This window comes from Typopeltis vanoorti, chromosome 13 (assembly GCF_054136105.1).
Source record: "Typopeltis vanoorti isolate ZY-2024b chromosome 13, IOZ_Tvanoo_1.0, whole genome shotgun sequence".
NCBI classification, from domain to species: Eukaryota; Metazoa; Arthropoda; class Arachnida; order Uropygi; family Thelyphonidae; genus Typopeltis; species Typopeltis vanoorti.
This window is the reverse complement of record NC_143561.1, coordinates 64,188,713-64,205,585: the sequence shown is the minus strand read 5'-3', so window position 1 is coordinate 64,205,585 and position 16,873 is coordinate 64,188,713. Positions and strand designations below refer to the sequence as shown.

At 36.8% G+C, this 16,873-nt stretch overlaps 1 protein-coding gene across 1 annotated transcript in view; it reads right to left on the bottom strand.

Moving 5' to 3' along the window:
• LOC150100226 (major facilitator superfamily domain-containing protein 6-like) overlaps positions 1–16,873 on the bottom strand; it is a 74,461-nt gene that overhangs the window by 24,571 nt on the left and 33,017 nt on the right. The window lies entirely within an intron of this gene.

Below are 16,873 nucleotides of genomic sequence, written 5' to 3'. Positions count from 1 at the left end.
CCTGAGTGCAGATGCAGATTCAAAGAACAGTCTTTCTTTGTAAGTGGAGGTTTCTGTGGTTTAGAGGTTCCCATGGTATATTCCGGTAATTGGACCACATTTTTTTTTTTAATAAGCTATATAAAACACAATGAATTAATAAAAGACCCGACAAGTTTCATAAGTCGTTTGACTTGCATCTTCAGGGGTAACAGGTAACTTAAAGTTTAAAACACAAAGAAAAGAGAAATTATTAGTAATAATTCATGCTATACATTTGTAGCCGTCTGACTATTCATAAAATTAAAAATCAGAATGCAGATTCAAAGGCTTTGAATTATATATATATATAATCAAAACTGGAAACAGGACAGCAAGGGTTGTTAAAGACCACACTTAAACAAATCCACTGATATCCTCTTTCTTTGTGTCGAATTTACGGAGACAAAAACATACAAGTTATAGCAATTACTGTATTTTTTGCCTTATTAGACTCACTGCTGTATTGGACACATTGTATTTTTCATGTCAAATTTTTTGGGAAAAAAAAAATTTCTTCACAGTATTAAGCTGCACAAATTATTCATCAGATTTTTCATGTAAATATTAATTTCAAAACTGTCTTGTTTTCTAGCATTTGTGATAAATCTGCGAAACTCAATAATTTATTTCAAATTTGTCTGGCATTTTTTGTGATATCTTCATTTCTGTATGCATGTATAAATCATTTCTCTTCATAAATCTAAAGCCATGATGGCGACTCTGTAAAATTGATAACATTTCTGTCTGCTGCCAATAATTTTGCTCATTGAATAATCATTTTTATAGATATAAGCAACCCAATCTTCTTTGATACACTACCCAAGTTTTTAATTCATTTAATGGCCATTTTTCCAGTTTTCTACAGAGATTGCATTTTTTAGAATTTGCTTCTATCAACTGCTACTCTTGTTTACTCCAGGTTTGTACCATTTTTTTTCTATAGACAGAGGCTCAAAGTGCCACTCTGCTGCCCTATTGCCATTCTTTTTTGTGTATTCAATCACACAATGCTTAAATGCAGTCATATAGCTGTGTCTGCTTCATAGAATCCATGGTTATAAAAAAAAAATTAAATATAATAATGTATTGATGAGTCTGCATGGTTAGCCTAGTGCTGTGCACTTTGCAACTGTATGCCTGGGGAAGGAGTATTCTAGGTTTGATTCCCATCAGAGACGATTGGAGCCGAAGGATCTTCCTCAGCCATAGCCAAGTTAGCCAGTCTTGGGCGTGGACAGTGGGGTTCCCCTCCCCCCAGTTTATCCTGGGGGTTTTTCATCCCACAAAAGCAGGCAAACTGGCCTTGAGAACTCAACACTACAGACATAGGATACACTGGGGCATAGGGCTGACCACCATATCCTGTGAACAGTTTGAGGTCCGATGATTAATAAACCCTCAGCACTGCAAGGTAAAAGAGGATAAAAAGAAGATGAGATGAATATATTGATGACTAGTTTAAATATGTGATCGTTAATGACTGTGCAACTATTCAAACTGATCCCACATTACCGACATGTGATGATGCACCGTAACTGCACGTACATAAAAAACACATTGGTGTATAAGATGCATTCCACTTATAGGACACATCCTAATTTTCAGATAAATTTTAAGTATACAAAAAAGCACGTCTTATAAAGTGAAAAATATGGTACTTTGCTACTGAGTCTAGTGGTTAAGCGCTTCGCAACCATATGCCTGGGGAAAGAGTGTCCTAGGTTCAATTCCCGTCAGTGATGTGAGGAGCTTAAGGATCTTCCTCAGCCATAGCCAAGTTAGCTGGTCTTGGGCGTGGACAGCAGGTTTTTTTTCCCCCCCAGTTTATCCTGGGGTTTTTCCTCCTGCAAAGCAGGCAAACCAGCCCCATGAACACATGCTTTGACAGACATGGGATACTACTGGGAATAAGAAGCAACCAACCTATTCCGCAGGATTATCAGTTACGGAAACTTATGCAGTAAAATGTGTAGGCCTGTGCGAAAGCGTAACTTAATGCTGTTTAAGCTGTCTTCCAGACAGCATCTCAAATGCTTCTCTTAAAAATCTTCCAAACCAGGTTTTGGTAGAGTACAAGGGCTTAGTGGCTTTCCAGTTAATTCTGTGACAAGTTTGGAGTACATAGTTGGAAAGGCCTGTTTTACTGTATTGATAGAATTTAATGTAGTTGTTGGTTTTGTCTTTTCTTATTGAAAATTATGTATCCTTTTCCTCTATGCAGGGTAACTTGCAGGTGCACTGGATTTCACGGTTCCACCACCCTCCATGCAAAGAAACCACTCATCACCCTCTTGCTTACAGCTTCCTTTCATAACTTCCAGGGAAGGCCCCTTGTCATCGCTCCTTTTCGCTGTTCCACCAAGTGAAAGAACTCTCGAATGTCCACCCTGTAACTGCCTCTCAACAGTTTAAAAGTCTCAATCATATCGCCTCTCCTTCATCTATAAACTAAACTCTGCAGACCACATTCCATCAGCCGATCCTCATAACTAACATTGTACAGTCCTGAAACCATCTTTGTTATCCACCTCTGCATCCTTTCCACAGTTAATTTATCCCCTTCAAATACTGGGGGGATCAAATTTGAGAACAATAGTCTAAGTGTGGTCTGATCAGGGTCTTATACAATGGAATGATAACTCTTCTGTCTCTGCAGGTCAGCGTCCTTTGCAATATGCCTCCCGAATTTCACTGTTCTATCAATCACCACCCCAGATCTCTTATCTCTCCTACTTCCTCCAGTACAGCTCTTCCAATCGAGTATGCAGCCTCCCATTGATATATCCCAAACTTACATTTTGCTGCATTAAACATACCACCATTCATTTGCCCATCTGTCCAGTTTATTCAAATCATCTTACAGGGCTGCCACATCTGCACTATTACTAATAACCCTTCTCAGTTTCACATCATCTGCAAACAACTGAATATCCCCTTGCAATCCATTGACAATGTCATTGATATAAAAGTTAAACAATACAGGGCCCAGTACTGAGCCCTGTGGAACCCCACTTGTAACATTCTGCTTCCTTGATATTGCCCCCACCATACACAACTCTTTGATACCTATCAGACAGCCAATCCTGAATCTAGTTGACTAACCTGCATCTAAACCCATGTGGTGTAACTTAAATATCAGCTTATCATATGGCACCCTGTCAAATGCCTTCGCAAAATCCAAAAAAATGGCAGTGTATGCCTTTCCCTCATCAACTGCTCTTGTCACTTTATTAAAAATGGCAATCATATTACTTAAGCAAGAGCACCCCCTTAACAAATCCATGCTGATTCTCACGGATAACATTACCCTCATCCGCCCAACACTGTATATAGGCCCTCACTAATTTCTCCAAGACCTTAACAACTACTGATGACACACAAACTGGCTTATAATTAGACATTTCCAGTCTGCTGCCTCCTTCCATTCCTTGGGTACCTTTCCAGTAACCAGATTTTCATTGAAAGAAAAAAGGTCAAATTGAAAATTCATCTTCAATCAGTTCTTTAGCACATTCTCTCAAAACCCCGTGGTGAAATACCATCCAGTCCCACAGCTTTAATGACATCCAGAGTACTCAGTATATGGAACACTCTCCTCTTGCACCTCTAAACCTCGAACCTGCCCTACCTCTTTAGTATTAAAACCTTCTTCTCCAGGATGAAATACTTCAATATTTCATCCTGGAGAAGAAGCAAGAACAACTTTGAACAACTCCACTATGTCCTCTACATCAGTCACTCTATTCTCATTTTTATCCCACAATGTCATTCTTTCACAATCATTTCTCCTCCTACTAGCAATGTAGCCAAAAAATTCCCTAGGATTTTCTTTGGATCATAGTGCCAATCTCTTCTCATATTCCAGTTTTGCCTTCCTCACCATAATAGTCACTCTCCTATCCTGAGTCTTATATTCTTCATGCATCTGCTCTCCAACCCTCTCTTTATATCTCTTCCATAATCTCTTTTTCACGTGCAGTTCCTCTTTGATATTGTTTGTCATCCACTTTAGACCAAACTGTGTCTGCTTCTTTACTCGTGGAATACAGCTTACTATTGCTGCTAATAAATATTTCTTCATAATTTCCCAAACACTAATGATATCCTGGTTTTCCAATTCCATCCTCCATGGAAATGCCCAAATTGATATCTAAAACTATTATAATCACCCACCTTATAATTCCACATATGTTCCCTTTTCTTTGATACTCCTGCATGTCTATTCATCTTCCAAGTCGAAATGACATGGTTATTAGGATTTAATTAATTCTGTTGTTTTCTTTTTTTGATGTGGTTTGTAGGATTGTAATTAACCAACTGATACATGTTTGATCAGATATCAATCAGTTCATTTTTTTCAAGGTAAATTGCTTGATTAAGAATGACAGTAGCATTACATTTGACAGCCTTGGTAATAATGATGTCTTTGTTATTTCTTAGATTTAAAGTGCTAATATTTCTGCTTTGGTTTTGGTTAGCTTGCAACTTAGTAGTTTATTATAATTTTAATGTAATGGATGTTTTTATCCATTTTTATCGGCTGTATTCGACAGAACGAAATTTAGTAGGTGGTAGGTGAAGTAGAATTTGTCAACTGACTTGGGTGTGATGGCACAGCTCAAGCCTTTTTACAGAAGTGGAAGTTTTCCATTGTTAAGGGAAAACTTCGCAGTTGTCTGTTAGTTGCTTCTCACTTGAAAAAAAGAAGAATAAAACCGCACTTTATTCTTACCAGCAAAAATAAGGTGCAGCCATGTTCTATCTTGTTCATGGAAGACTTTGAACAATGAGCTCTAGATTGAGCAAGTCTAAAGATGAAAGTTTGGCTCAGATATGTTGATGATATATTTACCATTTGACCCAATGGCCACCAAACATTAAATACATTCCTAAACCATCTGAAAAAAACACCTCAAACATGTCCAATTCACCATCAAGAGTGAAAATAACTCTCTTCCTTTTCCTAGCCACACTTATCACATCTTCCCTCAGACTGTCTTTCCTTCACAGTCTACCATAAACCTACACATATAGGCCAAAACATACACAAAGATTTGTACCACCATCCAACATCAGCACTCTCAAACATAGGGCCCTAACAATTTGCTCTGATGAGCAGGTGCTGAAGAATGAATGTGAAATTATAAATCAAAACTTTATAAAGGACTACAACAACAACAATAATAGTTCACAAGATCTGCCACAATAATGCTATGAAAGGTAAAAAATATTACAAAAATGTAATAACCATACCATACATTAGGGGAATATCAAAAAAAAAAAAATAGATAGAACACAAATAAATACAAAATTAAGGCAACATTCAAACCTCTTGCAAAATTAAAAAGCATACTTAGCTTATCTGAAGATCCCCTTCATTATTTTGCCCACCAGAGGATTTACAAATTCAGTGCACCTGCAACTTACCCTAAATAGGGGAAAAAACAGGATGCACAATTCCAATAAGAAAAGATGAACACAAAAATCACATTAAATTCCTTCACCACGGTAAAACAGCCTTTACAACCATGCATTCCAAACTTGTCACAGAATTAACTGGAAAGCTATATGCTGCACCAAAACCTGATTTGGTGAAGTGGCTCTTATATGTTGATGTTTTAAAGAAAATTAAAAGCATGTGAGATAGTAATTAATCATCATAATTGCAACAAGAGTAATGAATTAGCAATTTCAAGAGTCTGGAAGACTTGTTTGCAACCCATATAACATTCAGAAGAACATCTGAATGTTATATGGCAATACGCTGACCGCTCGGCCAGCCTGGCGGGCTGAGTGGTCAGAGTATCCGCTCTCCAGTCAAAAGGCTGCTGGTTCGAATCCATGGCATGGATGTTTGTGATTGTCTTTGGAAATACTAGTGGTGGCGGTAGATGGTATTGGTGTAGTTGTGGTCAGTTGGTGGATTGAATGGTGGAGACAGTTGTAGAGCAGGTGCCCTCCCTCGATGAGTCTTTGGACTCCTGGAGGTGTCAAATAACAATAATAATAATAAAAAAAAAAAAAAAAGAAAACCAAAGGATAACAGGACTGTAGATGTGCATTTGGTGTAACGATATACCCATTTGTATGAAATTTACACCCATTTAAAAAAATTCGTGTTACCATTACACCCATTTTTTAAAAATCTATCATCCGTATATTATTTTATTATATATAAACTATTATTTTATTTGTTTATTTATTTTATCTCTTTATTATATATTTTTTATAACTAGATGTCAAGCTAGTAGATGATTAACAAAGCAGTTATACTATAGCATACTCAAGTGTAATGTCATGTGTCTTGTGTGTGTGTGTGTGTGTGTGTGTATATGTGTGTGTGTATGTATTCTCATGATGGCTAACGTGGTTAGCTGAGTGATTAGCGTATTTGGTCTCCAGTCAAGAGGCTGCGGATTCAAATCCCACCAAGGGCATGGATGTTTATGATTGTCCTACTAACCATTTATCATAAGTACTGCTGTAACCTGTGTACTGGTGCAGTATGACCTTTGATGCCTTTGTGCCATAAAAATAAAAATAAAATCAAAACCTGATGATGACCTTCATGTAGAGGTCAAAACATCATGTTTTGACCTCTGTGTTTAAACACGTACTGGTAGAGCAATTGAAATAAAGAAACCTTGAAATAAAGAATTGATATCCTCTGTAGGTGTTTCTGCTGTCTTCAATTCAGTTTTGTATACCAACCTCTGTAACACTTTAACTACTAGCCCTAAAACACAAATTGGTCAATAGTTTGCCATCACGCTTCTAGATCACCTTTATGTGATGACACTATCTTTTGCTCCTCAAGGTACTCTGTTACAAGCACTCAGCAAACCGACTCATTGTGGGAGGCCCATCACAGTCTATAATATCACTCCTTGAGCTCATTGACCATTCACACTCTCATCAGGCAATGCATTCCATGGTTCAACAACTCTCCATGCAAAGAAACAACTCCTCACCCTCTTGCTCATAGCTTCCTTTTGTAACTTCCAGGGATGGCAACTTTTCATCGCTCCTTCCTGCTGCTCCACCAAATGAAAGACCTCCCCAATGTCAACCCTGAAACTATCTCTCAACAGTTTAAAAGTCTCAATCATATCACCTCTCCTTCTATCTACCAAACTCTGCAGTCCACATTCCCTCAGCCTATCTTCATAACTAACACTGTATAGTCCTGATACCATCTTGATTATCTGCCTCTGTACCCTTTCCACAGTTAATTTATCCCCTTCAAATCCTGGGGACCAAATTTGAGAACAATAGTCCATGTGTAGTCTGATCAGGGCTTTATACAATGGAACGACAACTCTTCTATCCTCTGGGTTACCTTCACCACCTTTGCAGTGTTCCCAATTTCAGGTTTCTATCAATCATTACCCCCCAGATCCCTTGCCTCCCCACTTCCTCCAACAGCCTCCCATTGATGTATCCCAAATTTCAAGACTTCAGCTTAATTAAACTGATATCCCCATTTATCTCCCCATGTGTCCAGTTTATTGAATCCTCTTGCAGGGCACATCTGCACTATTTCTAATAACCCTTCCTGGCTTCACATAATCTGTAAACAACTAAATATTCCCCTGCATTCTGCTGACAATGTCAACTGGATGAGAATATCTCATCCAATCCCATTGCTTTGTCATATTTATGATTATTTACTATTTTATAACCATTCCAATAAACAGAGCCTCTGTAGCTCAGTTTGTTCATTATTGATGTTGCTCTTTAGATGAAAAGACCTCAGTTTGAATCTCATCTAGCTAGGATGCAAAGAATCTTTTGAGTTTTTCAAATAAAGGTGAGTCATACAGTCTCATACAGAGGGGAATGTGTTTCTGCTTTGTTGAAAGTATGATTTTTCATCATGTACAATATAAAAAACCATTCAGAGAATGTATGCAATTTATACAGAAACAAAAATATGCAACTACTTTACAACCTACAATAGCAATCTACTGGTTAAATAGGATGGTGTTGATATGCACCTCACAGCTAGTGCATCATGATATGCTAAATAAATAAATAAATAAATCCACAAATTATTGGAGTTGTCTTTGCTCTGCCTTCCTGCATATTACACCACCATTATGCCATTATCATGCTTAATGCTATTCCACTTCCTCTGATAGAAAAGAATATGAAATAAACTGACAAAATATTTATTGATCATTTCCACTATATCTTCTGCTACTGTTACCTTGGCTCTATCTCAAGCAATTAAAGGAATTTCCCCATATTTATCCTACAGGCTATTAGTCACATAACAAAAGAACTCTTTAGGATTGCTCTTAGCTTGTTATGCTAACTTCTTTTTCAAAAAACAAACATATAAGGAAGGGAGGAAGGAAAAGATTGAATTTTATCCTCCATTATGACATTTTTTAATTGTCTATGTCTTATATTCCTCACACAACTACCAACTATTTTTTTGTTTATACTTTTTCCACAACATATTTTTCCTTTGTAGAGTAGCAAGAACTACAGAGGAAAAAGCTGTTATGGAGAGGAAAATACAATCAAACAGAGCTGTCTTTAAATGACTTTGAACTACCTCAAGAAAGTGCTAACTCCTTTCTACCATTCTTGATTACATAATATGCTACTTAGCTGGTTCCATAGTCTGTCAATCTCCATCTACTTTATAGTTCCATATATATTTTCTCTTTTAATGGAGCATAACACTTGTTTAGTCACTTCCAATGTCAAAACAATGCAATTACTCTCACCCATCAAAAGCATAAAGGATACTTAATTTACTATCACATTCAAAAATGTTTGCGCCAAGTCCAACACCTGTGTTCCTCTTGTTTCCTCCATCAATTCCAAAAATTCATTTTGCCTATTTGTTTATATGCTCTTTCCACATACCAATCTACATTTATATATTCCCCCCCCCAATGATATGATCACTCTGTACTTACCTGCTAATCTTCTTTACTTAGTCATCTCACAGTCTCCTTCCTCAACATTCTCAGACCTATTAACAAGCCAACAAATAGGCTACCTTGACTACATACAGCTTTATAGCTACAGTCAGTATTATCCACTTTGATCTCTACTTTAACAGAAGACAATTCATCTGCTATCATTAAGAAAAGAAAGAAAAAAAAAATTTTTTTTTTTTTTGTCCTTTTTGATGATGTCCTACCCTCCATATTCTATTCCTATCAAGCTTTCCTTCTCTGTCAGCCACATCTTCTTGGTAGTATTGAAAGAGTTGGTTGGACCATTTCTGGTCCAACCAACTCTTTCAATGCTACAAACTTCTCTCCCTTAATCCTAACACTTTCATAAATAAAAATCTTCTTTATATGCTAAATGACATGTGACTACCAAGGTCTTTACCAATTCCAACATTCTCTGCTCTTTCCTTCACCCAAGGCATTTAATTTTGCTGTTCTGGTAATCACCTCTCTTCTCTTTCTCTGTGTATAGAAACCCATCTCATTCGACTACTTACACTTACATGCAGGTTTGAACTCATAAGATTTAATGGAATAAATACAACACATATAAATAATGAAACAACATGTTTAATCATGCCTATATTTCATCACAGTCACTGAGATATCATCGGAGAAACAATATTAAAATTGCAAAAACACACAAATTTGCACATCTGCCTAGAAAAACATAAAAAATATGCATCTGTTACTATAAGTATGATAACAGTCAGGGCTTGCTGACCATGCCTCATATCAACAAATTAAAAAATGGAACAATGAACAGTGATAAAATTTTATGTTAAACTGAGCAACTCTGGCTTGGAGTTTAACAATCTTAACAAACAAATGATGTATGGAGATGATTACCTGTCATATACACGAGTTTTTGGATTTGCACTTTTAAGATGGTAGAAATTGAAAATGTAATTCAAAGGGTGCCAGTTTGATTCTCAGTGGAGTTCATCCAGAAGATTGTGACCAACCACTTGTTATGCCTTTAAGCATTTACCAGCAGTGTTTCAAAAAATTTGTACAAATGATGCAATCATATTGAGTTAAGGGGAGATTATACTGAAAATAAATAAATGATTCACTTTTCTGTAGTTGCTCTGTTGTTATATGAATTTTGTCTCATTATTTAATGGGCACAGTGTGTATTAACATTTTCATTTCCTAATTCAAATACTAACTTGCCATATAGTATTTACAAAATCTACACTAGTATATGCATTCTTCTTTTCTACCTGCACAGTACAATCATTGAATTATTATAATATGCAATTAAATTACTAAAACAACTGACTGGCATTTAAGGCAACATCTACACTAGTTGTACATTTGAATTTTGAGAGGACAAAAATTAATCAGTCAAGTAGACAAAAGATCATGAAATGCTGGCCAGACAAAATGCAAGGACATGAACTTAAATATTTAAATATCATCATCATTAGTTTCTTCATGTCTTTTACCTTTAAGGCCCATTACTGCCAAGTATCCTTAGCTTACAAAACCTTAATTTAGCAGGATAGAGTGGTTAGTCGTAGTGTTGATGTATCTTAGCTTTGATATAAATAAGGCTGTAGGACTTGATGCTATTTCACCATGTGTTTTGAGGGAATGTTCCAGAGAGTTAACAACAGCTTTTACATATCTTTTTAACATGCGTCTTGCACTGGGCCAAGTTCCAAAGGAGTGAAAAGAGGGTAAAATTGTTCCAATTCATAAGGGAGGTGATAAGACTAGGGCTTTGAAGTATAGGCCAGTCTGTGTGTCTGGTGTTAGAGTCCTTTCCTTCCTTTTATAATGACGAAAGGTGCTAGAGAGGTTAGTTAGGACCAAGATTCAGAATTAGGTTGAAAACAGAAAAATACTCTTTAGTGGTCAGCATGGATTTGTTAAAGGAAGTTAGTAATCTGCTTACCTTTTATAATAAAGTGACAAATACATTGGTGCATACACAGTGGTATATTTAGATTTTGCAAAGGCTTTTGATAAATTGCCACATGACAAGCTGGTAATTAAATTGGAATGGATAGGGCTGAACAGTAAATTAGTTTGCTGGATTAGATACTGGCTGTCTGATAGGTATCAGTAAGTTGTCTATGGAGCAGTGATATCCCAAAAGAGGAAAGTCACTAGTGGTGTACACGAAGGGACTGTTTTGGGTCCATTGCTGTTTAATTTATATGTAAATGATATTGGGAGAGGTCTGAATGGTGATATGTAGTGGTTTGCAGATGATGCAAAGTTGAGGAGAGTTATCAGGAGTAGAGTGGATGCAGTGGCTTTGCAAGAGGACTTGCATACACTATACACTGGCTGAATGAGTAAATGAGTGGGGATGTCTGTCAATTTAATGTTGTAAAGTATAAAGTTTTGAAGGGATGCAGAGATGGGATGTAGAATAAACAATTGGTGGAAATATCTTGGAAGAGGTAGAGAAGATGAAAGATATGGGAATGATTGTGGACAAGGACCTAAAATTTCAGGGACATGTTGCTAAAATTGTGGGGAAAGCACAATAGATAATGGGAATGATGCAGAGGGTACTGACTTGTAGAATTAAGGATGTTATGGTTCTCTTGTATAAGGCCTTGATCAGGCCAAATGGATTACTGTGCACATATGTGGTCACCTGGTTTTCAAAAAGATGAAGATGTATTGGAAAAGGTCCAGAGATGATTGCCTAAGGTGGTCTCTGGAATGTTGAATATGAAGACAGATAGAGAAAATGTAATTTGCAGAAATTGTTATATAGAAAGAGGAGAGGGGATATGATCAAGACATATAAGCTGTTTAAGAGGTTATTACCAGATTCATGCTAGGCAAGTTTTGCATAGAAAGGGTGAAGACAGAGAGAGGTCATCCCTGGAAGCTGTATAAGGAGAGTGTGAGCAAAAGGGGTGAGGAGCAAGTTTTTTTGCATGGAGAATGGTGAATCATTGGAATGCATTGCTCGAGAGTGTAGTGAGTGCAGAGACAGTGAACATATTTAAAGAGAGCATGATAAACTGTATGTGTAACAGTGGGACCTCCCACGATGAGTCTTTGACTCCATGGAGGTTTTTTAAAATAATAATAAATTCCAAGTGTTTCTTCAGGTGGCCTGTTGTATGTGGGATGAAAGAATGTCTCAGCTAACTCACTTTCAGCTGAAAAGCTCTTATAAAGCTTTTAAAATACAGAATACAAAAGATTATTATTATTATTATTCAGGCCTCCGTGGAATCAAAAGACTCATCGTGGGAGGTCCTTCCTAAGAAACACAAAGTCTATCAAGACTCATTGAGGGGAGGTCCCCCCCCCTAAGAAACACAAAGTCTATCATACCACTCCTTGAACTCATTGACCATTCTCGCTATCACCACTCCATCAGGCAATGCATTCCATGATTCAACCACCCTCCATGCAAAGAAACCACTCCTCACCCTCTTGCTCATAGTTTCCTTTCGTAACTTCCAGGGATGGCCTCTTGTCATCACTCCTTCCCGCTGTTCAACCAAGTGAAAGAACTCTCCAGTGTCAACCCTGTAACCACCTCTCAACAGTTTAAAAGTCTCAATCATATCATCTCTCCTTCTTCTATCCACCAACCTCTGCAGTCCACATTCCCTCAGCCGATCCTCATAACTATCATTGTACAGTCCTGAAACCATCTTTGTTATCTGCCTTTGTACCCTTTCCACAGTCAATTTATCCCCTTCAAATCCTGGGGACCAAATCTGAAAACAATAATCCAAGTGTGGTCTGATCAGGGTCTTATACAACGGAATGATAACTGTTTTATCTCTGCAGATCAGTGTCCTTCTCATTATTGCAACAATCCTCTGTGTTACCTTTGCAATATGTCCCCTAAATTTCAGGTTTCTATCAATCATCAACCCCAGATCTCTTGTCTCCCCTACTTCCTCTAGTATAACTCCTCCCATAGAGTATGCAGTGTCCCATTGATGTTTCCCAAACCTCAGGACCTTACATTTTGCTGCATTAAACTGACATCCCCCATTCATTTGCCCATCTATCTAGCTTATTCAAATCCTCTTGCAGGGCTGCCGCATCCGCACTATTGCTAATAATCCTTCCCAGCTTCGCATCATCTGCAAACAACTGAATAGCCCCTTGCAATCTACTGACAATGTCATTGATATAAAGGTTAAACAATATAGGTCCCAGTACTGAGCCCTGTGGGACCCCACTTGTAACCCTCTGCTTCCTTGAAACTGCCCCACCATATACAACTCTCTCTGATACCTATCAGCCAGCCAATCCTGAATCCAGTTGACCAATCTGACATCCAGACCCATGTGCTGCAACTTAAATATCAGCTTATCATGTAGCACCCTATCAAATGCCTTCGCTAAGTCTAAGAAAATGGCAGTATATGCCTTTCCCTCATCTAATGCTCTTGTAACTTTATCATAAAAGGTTAGCATATTGCTTAAACAAGAGCGCCCCTTCACAAATCCATATTGACTCTCAGAGATAACATTACCCTCATCTGCCCAATGCTGTATACAGTCCTTCACTACTTTCTCCAAGATCTTCCTAACTACTGATGACACACAAACTGGTCTATAATTAGACACTTCCAGTCTGCTACCGCCCTTATGCAATGGCACTATCTTACCTTCCTTCCATTCCATGGGCACCTTTCCAGCAGCCAGACTTTCATTGAAAAGCCAGGTCAAAGGCACTGTCAGTTCCCTAGCACATTCTCTCAAAACTCGTGGTGAAATGCCATCCAGTCCCACAGCTTTACTGACATCCAGATTACTCAGTATTTGAAACACACTCTCCTCCTGTACCTTTGCCCTATCCCTCTAGCATTAAAACTGACTCCTCCAGGATGAAATATTCCAATAAAGTTCATTGAACAATTCTACTATGTCTGCTGCATCAGTCACTCTATTCCCATTTTTATCCCACAATATCATTCTTCCACAGTCATTTCTCCTCCTACTGGCCACATATCTAAAAAATTTCCTTTGATGAACTAAAGATGAACTACAGTTATCCCTCTACAATAGTCTACAATTTGGTAGTAATCTTGGCAAGATTACTACCAAATGTGGCATTTAAAGGAAGGGGAAGCCAATAAGAAGCAGACTAGTTCTAAATAACAAAGCAACAGTTAATAATATAATTATTAACTTGGCCATAATATAAACTTTAAAGAAATAGATTCATAAATCCATAAATTTTGGTATGGTTAACATAAAAGATTAATCATACCAAATTTATTGGCATACTGCTAACAATATTTTTAAGCCACAGTTAATAGAAAGAAATAGAAGATTAAGAATATTCAATGTTTTGGTTAACTTGTTATATGGAAGTGAGACATAAACAATGAAAAAATAAGCCAATGAAAAATAACTTTGGCAGAAATAATGTGCAACTAAGACGGTTAGTTAACAACAGTTAAGAATATCAGAATTTTAAAAGAAAAAAGTCTTATAAATTCAAGAAGCTATACAAGCTTGTTCAGTGCAGGCTTTTACAAACATCCATACCCGAGGTAGGATTTGCCTCCATTGGAATCTGTTGGTTTGAGAGCAGGTATGCTGTCGACTCAGTCAACCAGAAATGCAGAAATTTTACAAGAACTATGACAACAAACAACCTTAGAAATAACGGATCATTACAGAAACAAATGGATTCAACATGTGAATACAATTTTACTAAACAGGCTACAAAAAGCATTATAAAAAAAAAGGGGGGGGGGGAGAAAGAAAGAGATCCGTAAAGAAATGCAGCAATCCCTCGATTAATGCGCCTCTAAAATTCGATTAGTGCACCTATATACATCTTAAAATGAATGTTACAGATTTTAAAAATTTTCGGTTTATACAATTTTTATGGCTAACTATTTTAAAATATCACTCACCAGGATGAAATAAATTAGTTACTGATTTTAAACATTTTACAAAGTTATTTTTTAATGGCATACTACACTATTTCCATGTACACCATGTTCCAAATTTACCGCCAAAATTTATGTCGTCTGCTTTACATAGCATTTTGCTGATCATATCTCGTGCAATTGTTTTCCTTACTTTTTTATTTTAAATTATTTTCCTAACCTTTAATCATGAGTAAAAGAATTAGTGAGCAAAAAATAGAAGTGTGAAAATGATTCGAAAAGTAATCTGATTGGAAGAAAAACTTGAAATAATAAAGAAAAATGAACAAGGCGCGTCCAGAGCGAAGATAGGACAAGAACACAAAAAAATGGATGAATCAACTGCTGAATACAAAGAGAAAGGCGAGGCTGCTTCAAGTTCATCATGCATGCACTTGAAATCAAAGTATTATCATGATTGAATTAGAGAGACTTCATTTTACATGGATCAAAGATTGTAACCAAAAACGGATCCTGCTAAACACTGGCCTTATTAAATCAAAAGCATTGTCTCTTTGTAACCTGGAAAGAAAGGCCTATAGATGATGGAAAAGAAGAAGAAGAATTCCACATTAGTGCTGGGTGATTTGAGCATTTCAAAAAAGAGAAATAGCCTACATAATGTTCTAATCACAGGCGAAAATGCAATTGCAGATAAGGAGATATCCAGAGATTTTGAAGAAAATTGTGTAAGAAGGGGACTATTGTGATCAATAAATATTGAATATTGATGGAATGTCGGCCTTTTTTCAGAATCGAATGCCTTCCAAAACTTTTCTAGCCAAATCAGAGAAATCTCAGCCTGGTTATAAAGTCGCAAAGTTGAATGAAATTACTGCAAGGTAGCCGTTTGGAAGTACATTCTTCCACATTGTGCAAATGATTTTAGAGACTTTTCAAATGAATCTAAGTTAATTAAATCTCATTCTGAGAAGTTGAGTGATTCCAACCTGCTAAATTTAGATGCACAGCAGGAAGATCCTGAAGAACATGAAGAAAATTTAATCACTGACAAGCCCAAAGAGGTCTCACAGAAAAAACTGAAAATAGTTTTCGTACAATCGAAGTTTTTAAGCAGAAATGCTTATTAGAGACCTACCCTGGAGAAGAGAGAACCAGTAAAATTTGCAGAAGAGGCTAAAGGGCCATACCGTTAGTTGTATGAAAAAAAAAGAAAACAGAATTCCCGCCAAACTACATTAGCTCAATTCTCTGTTAAGAAGCAGAATAATAAATTTATATTCTGAATATGTTTTATTGTCTTTCAGCTTCATGGTTTTCCTTTAACTAGACCCTGAGACATACCCTAATTCTTTTATAAAAAAACTTAAGAGTCAAAAAAGAAATCTGAGGAACGAATTATACATTTTCCCATAAGTTACTATATTCGATTAGTGCATTTTCGATTAATGTGCCTGTTTTAAAGAATGCATTAGGCCAGGGGTTCACCAAAGTTATTTGCCCGTCGACCCCTTGAAGAGTTTCTTGACTTTTTATCGACCCCCTCTATTTTACTATTACATAATTATAATAGGGCAAGCAAAAAAAAAGACGCTTATGCGAGTTTTTAGATTGTTTATTTTATAGTTACGGTGTTTATTGTATGTATAATATAGTATATATTATTATATTACTATTACTAGTAATATCACTGGTATTACTACCAGCGCTGCTCAACTCTTCAACATAGAGAAGTTTAGTTCGTGAATGAATAACGATTGAATTATAATATGTACGTTGATGAATTTTAGAACATTAATGCTCACTTGTATGTCGATGCGCAAAAATGAGACTGGGATCAAATACTTGTAAGTATCAGTAAATAAGAACCACGCACGTGTTGCAATCTCGCTCCCACTGCGCCGGCCGGCAGGAACCACCAACATCCGTTTATTGGTAAATACGTCATTTTGGCCTACTTGATTGGCCTCAGTAACTATTTTCATGACCTTACTATATCTTACAGGTCCTATTCATGGAGCTGTAAGATGGA